Here is a 17,544-nt window from a genome sequence, read left to right on the forward strand (position 1 = left end):
TATGAAAAGATAATTTCTCCATTCTTATACATTTAAAAGTTAGGTACCTTTAAAAAAATTCCATCCTTTTATTGCCTAAGCCATTTCTAGAAAGGAGTTGTCTGAACAATCCCAACAAAAAAGAGAACTGACATTTAAGGAGGATATGCATAATTTCTCCAAGATTTATGAAGCCTTCTAAAGAGGGTTCAAGGCCCATATGATATTAATTGAATGTGCATTACCTCACCCTAAGTGAATACTTGAAAAAGCCTCAGCCTACAAGGGCCAGGGTCTCCCATTGCATCCTGGGCCATCTCCAGTCATCCTGATGAATATCTGGCCACTAGACCCAGATGGCTCTGGAGGAGAAACTGAGGCTGGTGGCCTTGCACAGCCCTCCCTTACTCAAATCAAAGTCAACTGCAAGTCATGCCATCATTTCACTGATGTCATGGTCCTCTTCAAAAATGAAGGACAAACACAAGGTCCATATGACTCTACAGAGGGAATAGAATAAAGAAGGTCAGGGAGGCTAGGTGGTGCAGTGAATAGAGTACCTGGAGTCAGGAGGACCTGAGTTAAAATCTGGCCTCAGACACTTAATATTTACTAGTCATGTGACCTTGGGCAAGTCACTTAACCCCAATTGCCCAGCCTTCCCCCTCCAAAAAGAAAAAAAAAAGAATAAAGAAGGTCTAGAGGTGTTCAGTCAGGAATACATTCAAAAGTTGTCCTAGAGGCTGGATCCAAGGAACTATTGGACCAGATAGCCTTTCCTAGGATATCCACAATTTGTCAGAGACACTGCTTCTGGGGAGGTGTGAAACCCAAACCCAATAAGCAGGTGCATGGTGAGAGATCTGTTGTTTTAAAAGTCTATCCCAGCCTTTATTAATACCAACTGTCTGTAGATAGTATGGATAATCCAATGTGATGTCAGTAGTCAGGGGAATATGTGTATGTTTTAGAAAATGGATCAGATGTGTGCTTTAGAAAACTTATTTTGGCAGCTTTCAGAGAGGGTGGATTAGAGAGGGAAGAGTTCAGAGGCAAGCAAACCAATTAGGAAGTTATTGTAATAGTTCTGAGGAAAAGTGACAAGGATATAAACTGAGGTGATCATCATGTGACAGAGAGAAACGATGACAGATATATTGTAGAGGAAGAATTGATACGATTTGGAAACTGAGGGGCAGCTAGGTGCCTCAGTAAATAGAGCACTGGCCTTGGAGTCAGGAGGACCTGAGTTCAAATTCAGCCTCAGACACTTGACACACTAGCTGTTTGACCTTGGGCAAGTCACTTAACCCCAATTGCCTTGCCTTCCACCCCTCCAAAAAAAAAAAGGTGACAAGTTGTGGTATATGACTGTATGGAATACTATTGTGCTATAAGAATTTAATGTTTGAGAGAAGATTCAAACTCATTTCTTCCTGACCACAAGTCTAATGCTCTATCCACAACACCTAGCTGTCTATTAGTGAGTTTTAGACACATTCTGAATATCCTTTATTCATTTGTCCACAATAGGATGAGTATAGTCTTATTTAGAAGTATTTAAAAAAGACATTACAACTTCTCAGGTTTCTTCCAAACCTGGTGATTGGTTCAAGAGTTTGAGCAGCAAAAAATACAAGCTTGATTTTGAGATAATATTTCTCCTACCTAACCACTTCCTTCCCTGAATGATCCCCCACTTCCCCTACACACATCCTGCCTGAACCCTCAGTATAAGGTGAGTTGTGTATAACCACCACTCTCAGAAGATAGGGCCCAGACAAGCCATCCTCATCACTACTCAGCACAGTCACTTCCTGACTTCTAGCTACCTCCTGCTACCTGCTGCCAAGACACCAGCACCATGAATCACCAGACTTTTCTTCTATGCTATTGCTGGGCCCCAGAATACCTTACTCTGTCCCTAAAGAAGGCCCCTTCTGAGGACTTGAGCATCACAGAAAAAATGAAGAGACTGAGATCAGCATTATTCCTACTCATGCCAGGGGCCTTTATTTTATTTGACTTTTTTTATGACCACTGATGACATTATTGTTCTTGGGGAATGCTTGTATCATCCTCTCCTTAATTAAAATGCAAATACTTCATCTTTAAAAAGTCATTTTTGTTTGCCCATTTGTGTTCTACAACTGTATGCTTTTAATATTTCTATGTAGTTCTAGGTTTTTAAAACATCATTAGAAAATCTTGGAACTTTTTCTCCTGATGAAGTATACTCAGATTTTTCTGGATAAGTAATTCTTAGTTGTAAGCCTATATATTTTGCCTTTTAAAATTGTGTTCTCTGATTTTTTAGTGGTAGCTGCTAAATCTTATGTAATCTTTTTCTTGGGGGGGGAGGAGGGCAGTTGGGGTTAAGTGACTTGCCCAAGGTCACAAGATAGTTTTTGTGTTAAGTGTCTGAGTTCAAATTTGAACTCAGGTCCTCCTGACTCCAGGGCCAGTGCTCTATTCACTGTGCCACCTAGCCACCCCAATCTTATGTAATCTTGACTATGGTTCTTTGGTGCCTGAATTCATTCTTTTTATTTATTTGTTTGTTTGTTTATATTTAATCATTCATTTGTTTGTTTGCTTGAATGCATTCTTTCTTCTTGTTTACAGTACTTTATTTTTTTTTTTACCTAGAAGCTCTGCATTTTGGCTATGACATTGCTGGGGGTATTCATATTAGGATATTTTTCCCCCCAAAATGACCAGTGTAATCTTTCTATTTTCACCTTGCTCTCTGGTTCTAAGGAATCTGGGCAGTTTTTCCCCCCATGATTTTTAAAGATAAGATTCACTGGATTTTTTTTTTGGTTGTGGTTTTCAGATAGTTTAATGATTTTTAAATAATGTCTACTTGATATATTTTGCAGATCAGTTGCCTTTAGTATGAAATACTTCATATTTTCTTCTATTTTAAAAAATCCCTTTACTTTATTTTAATATTTCTTGTAGTCCCATGGAGTCATTAATGTCTACTTGGTAAATTTTAATTATCAGGGTGTTTGTTATTTAAGTAAGGTTTTTGTACCTCTGTGTCAAAGTATTGCTTCTCTTTTCAAGTCTCTCTTTCATAGCTCTCCTTTCTTGTCCAATTATTTCTTCTGTGACTCTCATTTCATTTATAATGTAATTTTAAAAACTCTTTTAAAGAAGCTTTACATCTTTTCTTTTAGAAATTCTAATTGCTCTTGTGGGCAAGCTGTGTTTTTCTTTGGGGATTTGCTTGTAAATGTTTTGGAAATATTTTTCTCTAGATGTTTATCTTGGGCATCAATATAAATCTCTCTTTTTTGTTTAGTTATTCTTCATGTGATCTGCTCTGGGTACCCCTGCATTGTCAATCTAGTTGAGAATCCTTGGGACTGAATCTGTAATTTTAAGCTTCTCTGAGATATTCCCTTAGAATGTTATCCTGGTCAGGTTACTCAGTATATGACGAATGCTGGGGGACCTCATGTTGGTGGCCTTACTTGGAGCTCTGAACACTCAGTAGAAGTTCAAACCCTCTCTGGGAGACCCCTGCACTGCTGGTACAGGTCTTGAGTTGAGTCAAGTCTCAGTCTGTGATCAGCTCCAAGTGTCCCCATGTTTCTGACCTAGCTCCTAGTTCTAGGTACTGAGTAGAATTTCCTGGCCCATTTAGGAGATCTCAACTTGTGGATCCTAATCCAGGGCTGAATCTATAGTCAACTGTGGCCTACCTCTGAGTTCTGGGCACAGAATCTGTGATTCCACAGTTCCCACCCTGGCCATTTGTCTGTTGAATTTGTGATTTTGTACTTGTAAGATGACCCCCCCTCCCCCCCGCCATGGTTTCCCCTTTGATTTCCCATTCAGTCTAGCATTCTTATTAGATCCTTGTTGGAAAACTTGTGGGGAGAGCTGTGCTATGCTGCCTCCTCCTACTCCACCATCTTGCTTCAGTTCTTGACTTGGCTTAGTTTCACAATTTGGCTTTAAGCAGGCAATGACAAAGACTTTATAATCTTAATCATGAGGAGACTTTGGTCAGAGACATGGCTTTTAGTGAGAAGGAAGTGAAGATTAAAAGAAAAATTTAGAATCTATAGGTACTAGGTAACTGCCTGCTCTGAAGTTCCAAAAAGCCTGGTCCTAGGATGAAGGTTCTCCTTTTGCAGAGGTCAAGTCTCTGATTAATTGACTTTTCTATGCACAGAAAAAGTAGCCAAGAGTTTTTCCCCAGTTTGATGACTCCATGTATGAGGACCTTATCATCCTAAAAGAGATGTGGTTTAGGCCTCTGGGCTTTAAACAAATAATAATAATAAAGCAGAGCCTGGTCTCTCTCCCCCCTACCCCCCTCCCCATCTGTCTGTCTGATAACACTTCAGCTAAGGATACTAGCTGAAGCTAGAAAGTGTAAGGAAAAGAGAGCTCCATAATCTCATGCCCAATGGAGCCATGCCTGACAATGACCTCCTGCAACAGCCGTGTGAGATTAGCAGGGAGCAATGCTCAGCAGAGAGTCCTTGAGGACAGGCTCACCCCTCTAACAGTGACAACACCCTGGGCAGAGATTACATACCATGCCAGACCAGTGGTGGGAGAGGGCCACGCCCAGTGGGCTGAATGCAGGGATATCACTAGAAAACATTGACAACTTTAGAGTTTAAGGTATGAATTAATCCTCTACATGTGCACTCTGGCAACATATATTCCCTATGTTTCCTAGTCATGAAGTAGATACATATTCACTCATTCTCCTCCATTCCCCAGTGGATACATATCTTTGTACTGATAGTTTGTATAACTGTGAGGATGCCCCAAGCTCATGGGTGGGAGAGGGAGGCTATTTATTGCTATTTTTCTCAGTATGCTTTTGCACTGTGTCTGCTTTGAACTGTTGTGTTGTCTGTCTGATTGATCAAAATAAAAAAAATGTTCATGGGTTTGTGGGCTGTGGTTTTGAACAAAGGCTTCTGGAGCTTGTCTGTGAGATGGTATATACCAAGGTGCTTAATATCAACACTGAACACTGCCGACACCTGGTGGTCGGGATTAGAAATGCAATTTTCCCTTGTGTCTGGGAGGGCTGGTATTTTGCTGATGAAAATGACCTTGAGGGAAATAAGAAAGGGGTCAGTCCTCTGGGCTTCCCATGTTAGTCTGTTTAATACTGAATTCTTTCTCCAATAGTTTCTGTCAGTTCTGGGTCAGGGATGCCAGAAGGGGGATTCTGCTGAGGCAGAAGTGTAAAAGGAAACTGAGGCTTAGGGAGGTAAAGGTCATATTGATAGCAAAATGGTACCATTGAGAGTAGAAGCAATAATATTTTACTTCAAATACATTGCAACACACAGACTCCTGCATGATATATTGGTATTATATGGGGAAAATGTCAGTTTCTAGTCTTTTCCATCTTGCTTTTTTCCTAAATATAGCACCTGGGAACACTCCATCCCTTTCCAACTAACATATGATCCCCCACACAAAGTTAGTTTTACTAGGTTCAAGACGTTCTGTTCATCCACATCTGCTTAAAACCATAACTCAGGAACCCTTACCAATGAGCTTACCTTTTCATATCCAGAACATACAACTAATTTAAAGAAAAGTCATTTAATTAAATCAAATAGTAAGGAGAATAGCAATAGCATATTCTGCCTTCCCGCCTGCCCCTCACCCCCAGTCCTGAATGTATTATCAAGTAATCCCAACCATTTATGGTAAGTGGTAAAAGGTTATGTTCTGTTACCTTAAGTATCTTAACGAGTTAAGGACATGGTCTCGATCAATTAATCAATCAATCAATTAATCTACCATAGGCTCCATTTATTGATTTAAACATTTAACAAAAAGGAATCTGCTTAATGATAGTGTGGAAAGGCTGTTCAGGAAGGATACAGCACTGGTCCAGTTGGGGGGCAGCTCCTCTGCCCCAGATTTTGCCATGGTGAGATATCTAATCAGTAGAGTTTAACAAGCCTTAGGAGCTCCAATCCCTTGCAGGTTTAAGTTTTATGCTTAGGGGGATCATACTTCAACAGTTTAGTTCCCTGGACCCATCAAGACTCAACAATAGTTTCATTGCTTTTCAGGAGAAAACTAATTTAGATTTTGTGGAATAGAAGTTTTTCCTGATACTTCATATCCTTTGGTGGCAAAGACCTAAAAAGTTTTCTAGGGGACCTTCCACCCTTTGAATGGCCTTAGGTCTGTTATGTGGCACAGTGGATAGAGCACCAGGCCTAAAGTCAGGAAGATTCATCTTTATGACCCCAAATCCAGCCTCAGATACTTATTAGCAGTGTGACCCTGGGCAAGCCACTTAACACTTTTGTCTTTGTTTCCTCATCTGTTAAATGACCTGGAGAAGGAAATGGTAAACTGCTCTAATATCTGTGCCAAGAAATCCCCAAACAGGGTCATGAAGAGTCAGATATGACTGACACAACTGAAAAATAACAAAAATCTGTTACTGTATTACCTTGACCTTAGGAATATAGGAATCATAGATAGCACTGGAGGAGGAAGGTAGTGCAAATAAAATGAAAACAAAAAAGAAAGAAAATAAGCAAAAAAGATAACAAGCAATGTAATAGTCTCCTGAAGGAATATAGTCCATGTAATGGGGATGATGTCAAGGGTAGTTCATGGAGGATATTTTTATATAAAACAGTGGCAATCAACAGGAGCAGCACTGGGAACATTAGGGCCATAGCAAAGCTGATGACGCTTCTGACAATTGCTAGTTGTCATCATGGGTCAAGGGTAGCATGGCACCTAAGAGGTCATAACCTTCTTGCATGCAACTTATTCTTGGGGCTGAGATGAAAATTAAATGCCTCATTCTATCACTTATTCAATGTTTCTAGGCCCACTAGTCAGAATCTCCACCTTCTTTAGATCTTTACTTGGGGTGGGGGTACTATCAAATCTTTGCCCCTTTAGAGGCCTCTGATAAAGGACTGTCCTCTCCTTCCATAGGTTCTGACTAGTTTTTACTTTTTTCCTGACATTATAAAGTATGACACCTACCAACAATCCTACCCCTTGGTCTCCCAAGCCTTCCCTGGGAAGAAATTGTCTGTTTACCACTGGGTGCTGTATTGGCAGCAGGGTGGTGGGTCCTCATCAGTTCTGAAATACAGTAGCAACTCCAGTCCCAAAGTCCATTGGTATGAGACTCTCTCCTTGTTGAGGGAGATGAATGCCTTGCCCTCATGCCAATGGGTTTGGGGACAGGGATGACATAGTAAACAAAGGGGTACAATGAGTCTTCTTGCCCTGATACCCATGTCACTCTCTACTCCATTGGGGTTTGCACTGCTGCTTCTTTTGCTGAGGTCCAGGCTATGGCTTGCTCTGTCAGGACCCCAATGCAGTGCACTCCATTGGGATCCTAGATGCTACTGTTGCTTCTGGTGGACACACATGCTTTTGCTTCTCTCTTCTGGGGCCTGCCCTCTGCCCTCTCTGCCTTGTCTGTTTATTACTCTTGCCCCCTTATGCTGAGGCTCACACACTGGTCCCCTTACTAGGTTCATGAACTTTCCCAGGCACTGTTATGGCTGTTGTGTCTACTGCACTACTCACGGCTAGTGCCTGCAGGATAGGACATCGCTGTCCGTGGTTGATTCACTACATTGACAAGGTCAGAAATGCCCACACAGGAGGAAAGACAACTCGAAGTTGTTCTAGCCAGGCTGGCTAGGACTTTGTGTTTCTCCTAATTGATGGCTATCTCTTTTCTTTTTAGTTCTTTTACAAATATAATGCTATTATAATGAATTTAGTGTAAATGGGGTCTTTTAGAAGAAGCCATTTAGAGCATGTGCCTTGCAGTGAAATTTTTGGGTCAAAGAATATGGGACCTGAGTGCCATCAATACTGCTGTGGGGATCATAGGTTGAGACATTACTGCCTGGTCCTGGGTTTGGTAATTCAGTAAGAATGGTGGGTGGTCAAATTACTATGACATGAGCTTTCTTTAAAAGTGACCATATTTTTTAGGTACACAAAATGAGAGAAAGGAAGAAGATGGTGAGAGTTTGTTGATCTCTCTTCTCTGTGGCCACCAGAATGAGCCCTAACCTATGATCTTTGTGAAAGATGCTCCTGCAGAAGAGGCACCAGAAAATTCTAGAAACATTAATCCCTTAGTTCCAAGTGGATCTAAAGCCAGCAGTAGAAACAGATCCCTATCTAGGCATATTTTCACCTGGGGCATAAATAATTGTGGGTAGAGGTAGAGATAGAATATAGAGGGCAAATTAACCATGGGTACAATTGTTCCAGGAGAGGGCTGGTCCAACCCTTGTCCCATGAGTGTTTGGGGAAAAGGTAAGCCCCATGAGAGGGACTCCAAGGTAATTCTGGGGGAGAAGTCTGGAGAGGTTCACCACACTGCAGCACTGCCTAGTGGAGGACCTGGAGGAGAGGTATGGGAATGGCAGCTGTCACAGATGAAAGCATGCTTCTGCTACCCCAGGTATGAGCATGTGGGGAAAACCCCATCTGCCCCAAGCTAGTTACATTTCTAAGGGAGAAGAGAGTCCGTACATTGGATTCAGGACCTAGCATGATTTCTGAGACATTTATGGTAAATGCAGGTGATTCAGATCAGGCCTAGTCCATTAAAAGACAGTGAGGAAGAACCATACACAGTTAAGACTTAGGCCATTGTACATACTACCTGGGCCACTAGGTGGCCCAGTGAATAGAGTGTTAGGCCTGCAGTCAGGAAGACTCATCTTCCTGAATCTGATCTCAGACACGTAACAGCTGTGTGACCCTGGGCAAGTCACTTAACCCTGTTTGCCTCAGTTTCCTCATCATGGAGAAAGAGATGGCAAGGCACTCCAGTGTCTTTGACAAGAATACCCCAAATGGGGTCACAAAGAGTCAGACACAACAGAAACAATTGAACAACAGTCACCAACTACCTGCTACCTTAAAATAAGACTGAAGGGATGATCTCTTAAAAGTCCTTCCAGATGTAAACTTATGAGGGGCTGAATTAACAGGGGAGCTGATGACACCTGATGGTTTCTAGCAGAACTGCAGTTTCATTGAGGGAATGTCCACATGGGGAATACCTCAGGCACTGATTTGAATAAACCCAGATTGGAAGTTTTTAACTAACAATAATTTATTCTGTAAATAAACCCCATAGCAGCAGTAATATTGGGTCTTGTTGATATATATTGATAGTGGCAATGAACAGAAAAAGCTACCAGTATTTTCCAAATGTAAAGAAGTCCTCCTTTCCCTAGCCCCAGACATAGTGACCCAAATAAGATTACCCTTGGCTTACAACATTTTGTGGGACCACATCCACTCATGACTATACTTCAGCAGCCCTCAAAAATATGGCTTTCTAGTAACCTAGAAAATTAATTTAAAGCAAAAGAATTTAATGAAAATGGTACAGCAAAAAGAGAAGTAATACATTATTTCTGTCATAAACCTGAGGCACATTTTCCCATAAATGCACACCAATAGGAAGGGGGGGCTCACATATGGAACACTATTGATAAAAGAAATGCAAATTAAAACATCCTTGAGTTATCATCCCTACACATATGGAACACTTTTAAAATATATTTTATTTATTCTAGTTAAATGTAAATATAATTTTTAACATTTTAAAAAATTTGTTTCAAATTCTTTCCATTACTTTCACCTTTTCCCCCCAAAGATAAGCACTTTGATATAGGTTATATGTGTGCAGCATGTAAAATATTTCCATCTTAGTCATGTTGTAAAAGAAAACACGAACAAAAACCCCAAGGAAAAAAAGTATGCTTTGATCTACATTTAGACTCCATTAGCTACTAAAGGTAGAATTTTTCATCATAAGTCCTTCAGAATTGTCATAGGTCATTGTATGACTGAGAATATCTAATTCATTTACACTTGATTATTGTACAATATTGCTATTACTGTTCTGCTCACTTCACTTTGCATCAGTTCATATAAGTTTTCTGTGATGAATAAAAAACCCAAGAGACAGTTTCTGAGAAATTAATAATCAAATTATTAATTAGACTAGCAATAATCGATAAATTGGTGGTCAATGATTTCTCCAAGTTACCAAAGACACATAATGGAGACACTGAATACTTTAAATACCTTGTAAAAGGGGGTGCCCCTGATTAGTAGACATTTAATGAGGTGAACTCGAAGTCTTCAGCTCTTCCTGCTGATAACTTAGCCTGATCATGAGACTCAGTTGCCTCCAACAATCTGTATTAGACTACTCTGATTGGTTTTCTCCTTCATGATCTGGGTCACCCTAAATTCTGAACTTGCCCAGACTGTATTCTGTTTACACTCCTCCCATCCTGGTTGGGTGGGGTCTGGCCCAAGATTAAGGATCATCTTTACTGAAGGTTAGGGGTAATGTCATTGCTGAGCTACATTCTTCAGAGACTGACTTTCTCCATAAGTCATATTTCTTGGTCAGGTTAGTCATTTTGGACAAATTATTTACCCTCTTCTAGTTTTCTGTCATCTCCATGGTGTAGTATTGGTTGTATGTTTCTTTCAAGAATGAGTAGGGATGAGAACTTGTTAAAGAACAGGTTAGCTTGTAAACTAAAAGTAAACAAACAAATTAATAAAGACAAAAAGATTAAAAATAAAAATTCTATTCAAAGACTTAAAAAAAAAAGAATAGGTTAGTCACATCACTTCCATGAAGTGTGGCCACTGACAAGAACACCCAGGGCTCAAGGCCCATCTCTTAATGCAATTCTTTCCCCAGTCAACTTTGTCTCAGCACAGTCACCTTCTGTCTTTCTTTAGGTTAAATTGAAATTTCCAGACATTACCACAGGAGCATTGCCAGCAGGGTCAGATTACTGAGGAGGAGCCACTGACTACATGTTTTCATGTTATCTCCTGTAGTCACAGTACCAAGAATAATAAGTCAGAATTAACTGGGATTGATCTGTCACTAGGAAGGGGGGATTGAGAACTAGGGTGGGGATGGGGGTAGGGTGAAGGGAACATGTGAGGTAGGAACTAGCAGGTGTAATGGGAATGGGAAGATCTTCCCTGCCCCTTAATAGACCTGGGGGAAGTTTGAAGACCTCCCCTGCTTTGAAAGTAAACTCTTCCCCCTAGAGCTCACAGGAAGCTTCTACAGGGGCAGAAGTACACCCCATACTGAGAAGAAGGCAGGAGAGTCAAGGAGGTCAAGCAGTGTTTAAGGAGATACTTGAGGATTTCAGTCAACAGGAAATTACTGATATTTTGAGCAGATGCACCCAAAGAATGCGAGAATCCTTAGTGTCTTGGATGGTAAGAATCACTGACAACGGAGCTTCTGGGATATTGCTAGATAAAATGGACTGCTTGAAATTTATAAGTATTTGCCAGAATTCTTTTGTCCAGAAAGCTTTTAAAGATTTTCATTTGGCAAGAGGTAACAATACAACGAATCTGTTAGCTTTAGCTGCTGATGGATGCAATAGAATGTATCCCACTGCTTCTATGTGGCCTAGTGGAGACAGACCCTGGTACTCACTTAGAGACTGCATGAGAAAGTTGAAAGAAGAAGTAATGAAAACTGTTATCATGGTTGGAGATACAGATACATATCATGAAATCCCCTTAGCAGTTCCTCATAGAAATATCATGGTGAAGACAGCTCCTCCTGCTTATAAGCAACTACTTCAGACTACTAATTGGTGAAATAGAGAACCCTCTTTCAGAGGTGCTGGATAAGAGTTCACAGCTAAGTGACTTAGGAGAATGAGAAAAAGATAAATTTCCTTGTGAGAGAAAAGTAAATTGCCAGTGGATTCAAAGTCAGAATAGATTGCCAAGAAAAGAACTGTTTATTGCTCTATTAAGAGCAGGGGTTGATTTTAGAAAAATTGATGATATTCTAACTAATGAACTATATAAAATATGCCATGATAAGGGGCTTAATGTCAGACAGAATAGAGAAGTAAGGGATGCCCCTATAGATGCTCCTGAACCATTATACCCAAGTTCATCACACCTTCCGGGGACTCAGATTAAAGAAAGTGCTGGGATAGGTGGAAGTGGTCAATGTGCTGAACTTGTGGGAGTGTATCAAGTCATTGGAATAGAGCAAGGAGGACAGTGACATGTACTCTACCCTGAATGAAGTTATGATATTGAGTTCATGGATTCCAGAAGCATGGCTGACCCTATATTTGTCTCTTTTAGACTTTTTGTCTTGTTTTTTTAAACTTGTTTGTGAGATTTGTTTTCTGCACGTTTGGTACCCTCCACCTGCAGGTGCCTGATTGCTTAAGCCAGATGTCATCCCTGTCCATGACTATGTGCCACTTCTGGACTTGGTGTTGACCAAATTCCAGATGACAGCTAAAGAACTGAACTCTCAAATGGGACCTCTTGGAGCAGGGACAGCTCTATGTCCAATTTCAGCTCAAAGTAGCTTTGAGCCCCATTTGTTCAAGGGAGGAAGGATGGGGTGCTTGTGCCCAAGTCCCCACCCTAAGCTATTGTTTTATGTGCAAAGTTTTTCTATTATCCCTGTTATATTGTTGCAAAGTTCTGTTGACATCAGTTTTTCCACCAGTTATCCTTAAACTCTCATTTATTGTTAATGTATTTTTTTTTGCTATGGAAGGGACATAAAGGATCTTGGGGCTGAATGCAAGGGGAATGGGAAGGGGAAGATCTTTCCTGTCCCTTAATAGACCTGGGGGATGGGAGTCTGAAGACCTTCCCAGCTTTGAAAGCAAACTCTGACCCCTAGAGCTCACAGAAAGCTGCCCTGCAGGGAAGATAATCTCTGCCCCTTGATAGGCTGAATGTGGTTACATGGAGCCTGTGGTGGGAGGGGTTTGCTGAGGTAAAGCAGAGCCCACAGGAAGCTGGCCAGAGCTGACCAGACAGTTGGAGACAGGTGGGGATAGAGGAGCGCAGGCAAGGAGAAGGAGAGTTTTGTGAGTAAATACTGATCTTGTATTGGTTTGTGGAAAGGCTGAAGGACGGCATGGCTCTCAGTATTATTATGGCTTCTGAATATCTTTGGTACTATGATGACATCAGCTTACTGGTTTTGGGATCCAGTTTTCTGTGTCTGAATAAATCCTTCAGCTGTATCCTTCATCTGGAGAGTGGCATATTTTGCGATCAAATGTCATGCAATAGTTATAGTTGTGGGCACTGTAAACATGGCATTGGTGCTACAGCAGGGAACAAGGAAAGGTCTGGAAGAGATTATAATCTTAGTAGAATATCCAGGATATTGGGAATTAAGAATAGAGAGAGAAAGAGGGCAAAGAAGGAAAAGGGGCTAGGTGGATTAAAGAGAGGGCAGAGAAAAAGAGATGAGGAGCAGATAAGGTATGGATTAAATATCAGAATAGGCAGGATCTACAATGTCCCCTAATGGTTAATTAGCATCTGTATTTCTCCCTCAGTTTGTTCCCAGGAATCCTCCCTTCTCCCTCAGGTCCTCCATTCTCCTTCCTTTAGTGCACCCCTTCCCCCCCCAATTTCCTCTTTAGTCTATCAGAATCAGAGTTCTCAGTAGACAAGGACAGGGTCTTATCATTCTGGAGTCCATAAGATAGGGAAATTTGCCCACAGAGCTGGGGTAGGATTGAGTGACTGATTAGCTCAATGAGTTTGACTTCTTTCCAGGGAAGGTCAAGCTGCCTTTAAGTCAGGCCCTTTCATTCATTGAACTCTGACAGGAGAACCAAAGTCACTTTCTTTATTTTTGTACATTTAATATTACATATTTCCCAAATTACATGCAAAACAATTTTTAACATTCATTATTTTGAAATTTAATTTTTAAGTTCACTCCCTCCCTTGCCTCCCTGCCACTCCCATTGAGAAGGCCAGCACTTTGATGTAGGCTATATATGTGTAGTGTTGCAAAACGTATTTCCATGTTTGTCATGTTGATAAAGAAAACATAGACAAAAAGCCCCCAACAAAAATACATAAAAAGTGTTCTCTGATCTGCATTCATACTCCATCAGTTCTTTCTCTGGAGATGGATAGCATTTTTCATTATAAGTCCTCTAGAACTGTCTTGGATCATTATATTGCTGAGCATAACTAAGTCATTCACAGTTCATCATACAATATTGCTGTTACTGTATACAGTGTTCTCCTGGTTCTGTTCATTTCACTTTGCATCAGTTCATATATGTCTCTCTAGGTTTTTCTGAGAGCATCTTCTCATTATTTCTCATAGCACAATGGTGTTCCATCACAATCGTATACAACAACTTATTCAGCCACTCCCCCAATTGATAGACATCCCCTCAACTTCCAATCCTTTTCCACCACTAAAAGAGCTGCAATAAATATTATTGTACATATAGGTTCTTTTCCTTTTTGGGTTTTTTTTATGTCTTTGGAATACAGACCTAGAAGTAGTATTGCTTGGTCAAAGAGTATGCATAATTTTATAGCCTTATAGACATAGTTCCAGATCACTGTATAGAATGGCTGAATCAGTATACAACTTCAATAACAGTTCATTAGTGTCTTAATTTTTCCACATCCCCACCAACATTTGTCATTTTCCTTTTCTGTCATGTTGGCCAATCTGATAGGTGTGGGGGTGACAGTTAGAGGCTATTTTAATTTGTATGTCTTTTATCAATAGTGATTTATGGCATTTCCCCCCCATGATTATAGATAGTGTTGATCACTTCATCTGAAAACTGACTATTCATATCCTTTGATATGTCAATTGAAGAATGGCTCTTATTTCTATAAATTTGACATAGTTCTCTATATATTTGACTAATGAGGTCTTTATCAGAGAAACTTGCTGTAAATTTTTTTTCAGTTATAATTACTATTTATTCCCTCCATCCTATTTCCCCCCTGTTTATCCTACTCTCTCTCCTTTCACCCTGTCCATTCTCAAAAGTGTTTTGCTTCTGACTTTTATCTCCCCCAATCTGCTCTTCCCCTTTCTTATTTATCCTTCCTGTCCTACCTTCCTGTATGGTAAAATATTCCCAATTGAATATTATGTTATTCCCTCTTTGAGCAAATTCTTATGAGAGTAAGGTTCATGTGCTCCCTTATAATGTTAATGAAATAGAAAGATCTTCCCCATCCATTAATGGGTCTATGTGCCCAGCTGTGATATGTCATGAATCACATAGAGCCTATTGGGGAGGGACTTGCCTAAGGAGGAGCTTGCTTAGGGGGAGGCTTGCTAGAAGGAATGTTTCCACATCTTTCATTTCCTTCTGACTCTGAGAAATGTATATATACTGAGTTAGTATTTTGCTTTGGGGGTTCACTCATGAGAAGGATCTTTTGATTTCCTGGTTGAGATTCTGAGTAACCATTTGTTAAAAGCCTCCTGACTTCTTAGATGTCTGTGCTCCCTTGATCCAGTGATGTATGTAAAGTGCGTAGTAATATTGCTTTACTCAGATAGTTGGAGCCCTGTCTGCTGGTTTTTGTGCTAATTTGTCACTTCTGTTTGTATTTTCTCCAAGCTCAAGGTGCTGACCTTTTCCCTGAACTAGTGAATGTAATTAAAAGAAGGATCATTAAACCCTTTAATGCTATCTTTCCTTTATAAAGCAAATCAAAAGAACCTGTGTTAACAGGCCATCCTGAGTGTGCTAGGGTACTTGCTATTAGATCTCCCCCACCTCCTCCATCTTCCCCTTCACTTTTAAATCTCTTTCCCACCTCTTTTATGTCAGATAATTTACCCCCTTCTACTCTCCCTTTCTTTCAGAGAATTCCTCTTTCTCTTTCTATAATTTTCTTATTTTAACCTTCCTACAATATTCAACCCCTCCCCATGCCTTCTGTCTAAATATACTCCTTCTAGCTGCCCTAATAATGATAAAGTTTTTAGGAGTTACAAGTTACCATTTTCCAATGTAGGAATATAATAAGTTTAACCTGGAAACCCTTATGATTTTTCTTTCTTGTTTACCATTATATGCTTCTCTTGAGTCTTGTACTTGAAAGTAAAAAAAATTTTTTTTCCACTAGGGTCTTTTAGTTAGGAATGTTTGAAAGTCCTCTATTTAATTGAATATCCACTTTCCTCCTGAAGGATTATCCACAGCTTTGCTAGGTATGTGATTTTTTTCCCTCCATAATATGATCTTTTGCCCTCCATAATATCCTATTCCAAACCCTCTGATCCTTCAATATAGAAGATGCTAAATCTTCTGTTTTCCTGACTTTAACACCATGATATTAGTTGTTTCTTTCTACACATCCTTCTACATTTTCTACATACAAACCATTCTACACATAATTCTATTTATCAGTCCTTTCTCTGGATGCAGATAGCATCTGATAGCATCATTCTTCATAGGTTCTTTGTAGTTAATTTGAGTATTTATGATAGTCAAAATGACTTAGGCACTCAAAGTTGTTCTTAAAACACTATTGCAGTCACTGTATGCAGTGTTCTCTTGGTTCTGCTCATTTCACTCTTCTTTTTTTCATGCAAGTCTGTCCATGTTTTTCTGTAATCATCAAGCTCATCATTTCTCAGAGCACAGTAGTATTCCACCACAACCACATAGTACAACTTGTTTAGCCATTCCCCAACTGACAGGAAGGCCTGCCTTCCACTTGTCAAACTCAAGGTTACTGTAGTCATTTGCTGCTGTGAATTGTATGTGTAGGAGAACAATACCACTTCTAGGGTTGTATCCCAAAGAGATCATAGAAGTGGGAAAAAGACCCACATGTACAAAAATATTTATAGCATCTCTTTTTGTGGTAGCAAAGAATTGGAAATTAAGGGGGTGCCCATCAATTGGGGAATGGCTGAACAAGTTGTGGTATATGAATGTTATGGAATACTATAGTGCCATAAGAAATGAGGAGCAGATGAACTTCATGTTTACCTGGAGAGGCTTATACGAACTGATGCTGAGCGAGAAGAGTAGAGCCAGGAAGAATTTGTACACAATTACAGACACAACGTATGTGTGATGACCAACTTAGATAAACTGGACTCTTCTCAGCAATCCAGAGTCATAAGTCAAACCCAAAAGACTCATTATGGAGAGAGATGTTTACAGCCAGAGAAAGAACTGAGATTGAACCCAGATTGAAGCAAACTACCTGCCCTTTTTCGTTTTCTTGTTAGGTTTTGTTTCCTCTTTCCCATTCTTCATTCCATCTGTTACAATCTTTCTTTATAACCTGACTAATGCCTAATGTGAAAGTATTTGCAGATACTATACTTGATTGTATGCCTCCATGGGGGGGGGGGGGAGGAGGGAGGAGGGAGAGAAAATTTGAAACTCAAAGAATTGTGGTAATGAATCTTGTAAACTAAAAGTAAACAAATTAATAAAGACCAAAAAAAAAAAATTATTTACTTCAGTGACCTTTTGTACTTCCTTTTCCATTTGGTTAAGTTTGCTTTATAAGGAATTCTCTTCTTTGCATTTTTTGTACCTCCTTTACCAAGCTATTGACTCTTTTTAAGACATTTTCTTGCATCACTCATTTTTCTTTTCAATATTTCCTCTACCTCTCTTACTTGATTTTTAAAATCCTTTTTGAGTTTTTCCATGACTTGAGACCAATTCACATTTTCTTGGAGGCTTTGGATGTAGC

The 17,544-nt window shown here is 39.9% G+C and overlaps 1 long non-coding RNA gene across 1 annotated transcript in view; it reads right to left on the reverse strand.

Moving 5' to 3' along the window:
* Positions 1-2,798: 2,798 nt before the first annotated feature.
* LOC138141960 (uncharacterized) overlaps positions 2,799-17,544 on the reverse strand; it is a 124,651-nt gene continuing 109,905 nt past the window's right edge. Inside the window, exon 5 of the long non-coding RNA XR_011163317.1 lies at positions 2,799-2,844. This is a non-coding gene — a long non-coding RNA (uncharacterized lncRNA). The remainder of the gene's footprint in view (positions 2,845-17,544) is intronic.

The sequence above is a fragment of the Petaurus breviceps genome, unplaced genomic scaffold (assembly GCF_028583685.1).
Source record: "Petaurus breviceps papuanus isolate PSGF00001 unplaced genomic scaffold, PetGlider_PUasm1.0 90510, whole genome shotgun sequence".
Taxonomy (NCBI): domain Eukaryota; kingdom Metazoa; phylum Chordata; class Mammalia; order Diprotodontia; family Petauridae; genus Petaurus; species Petaurus breviceps.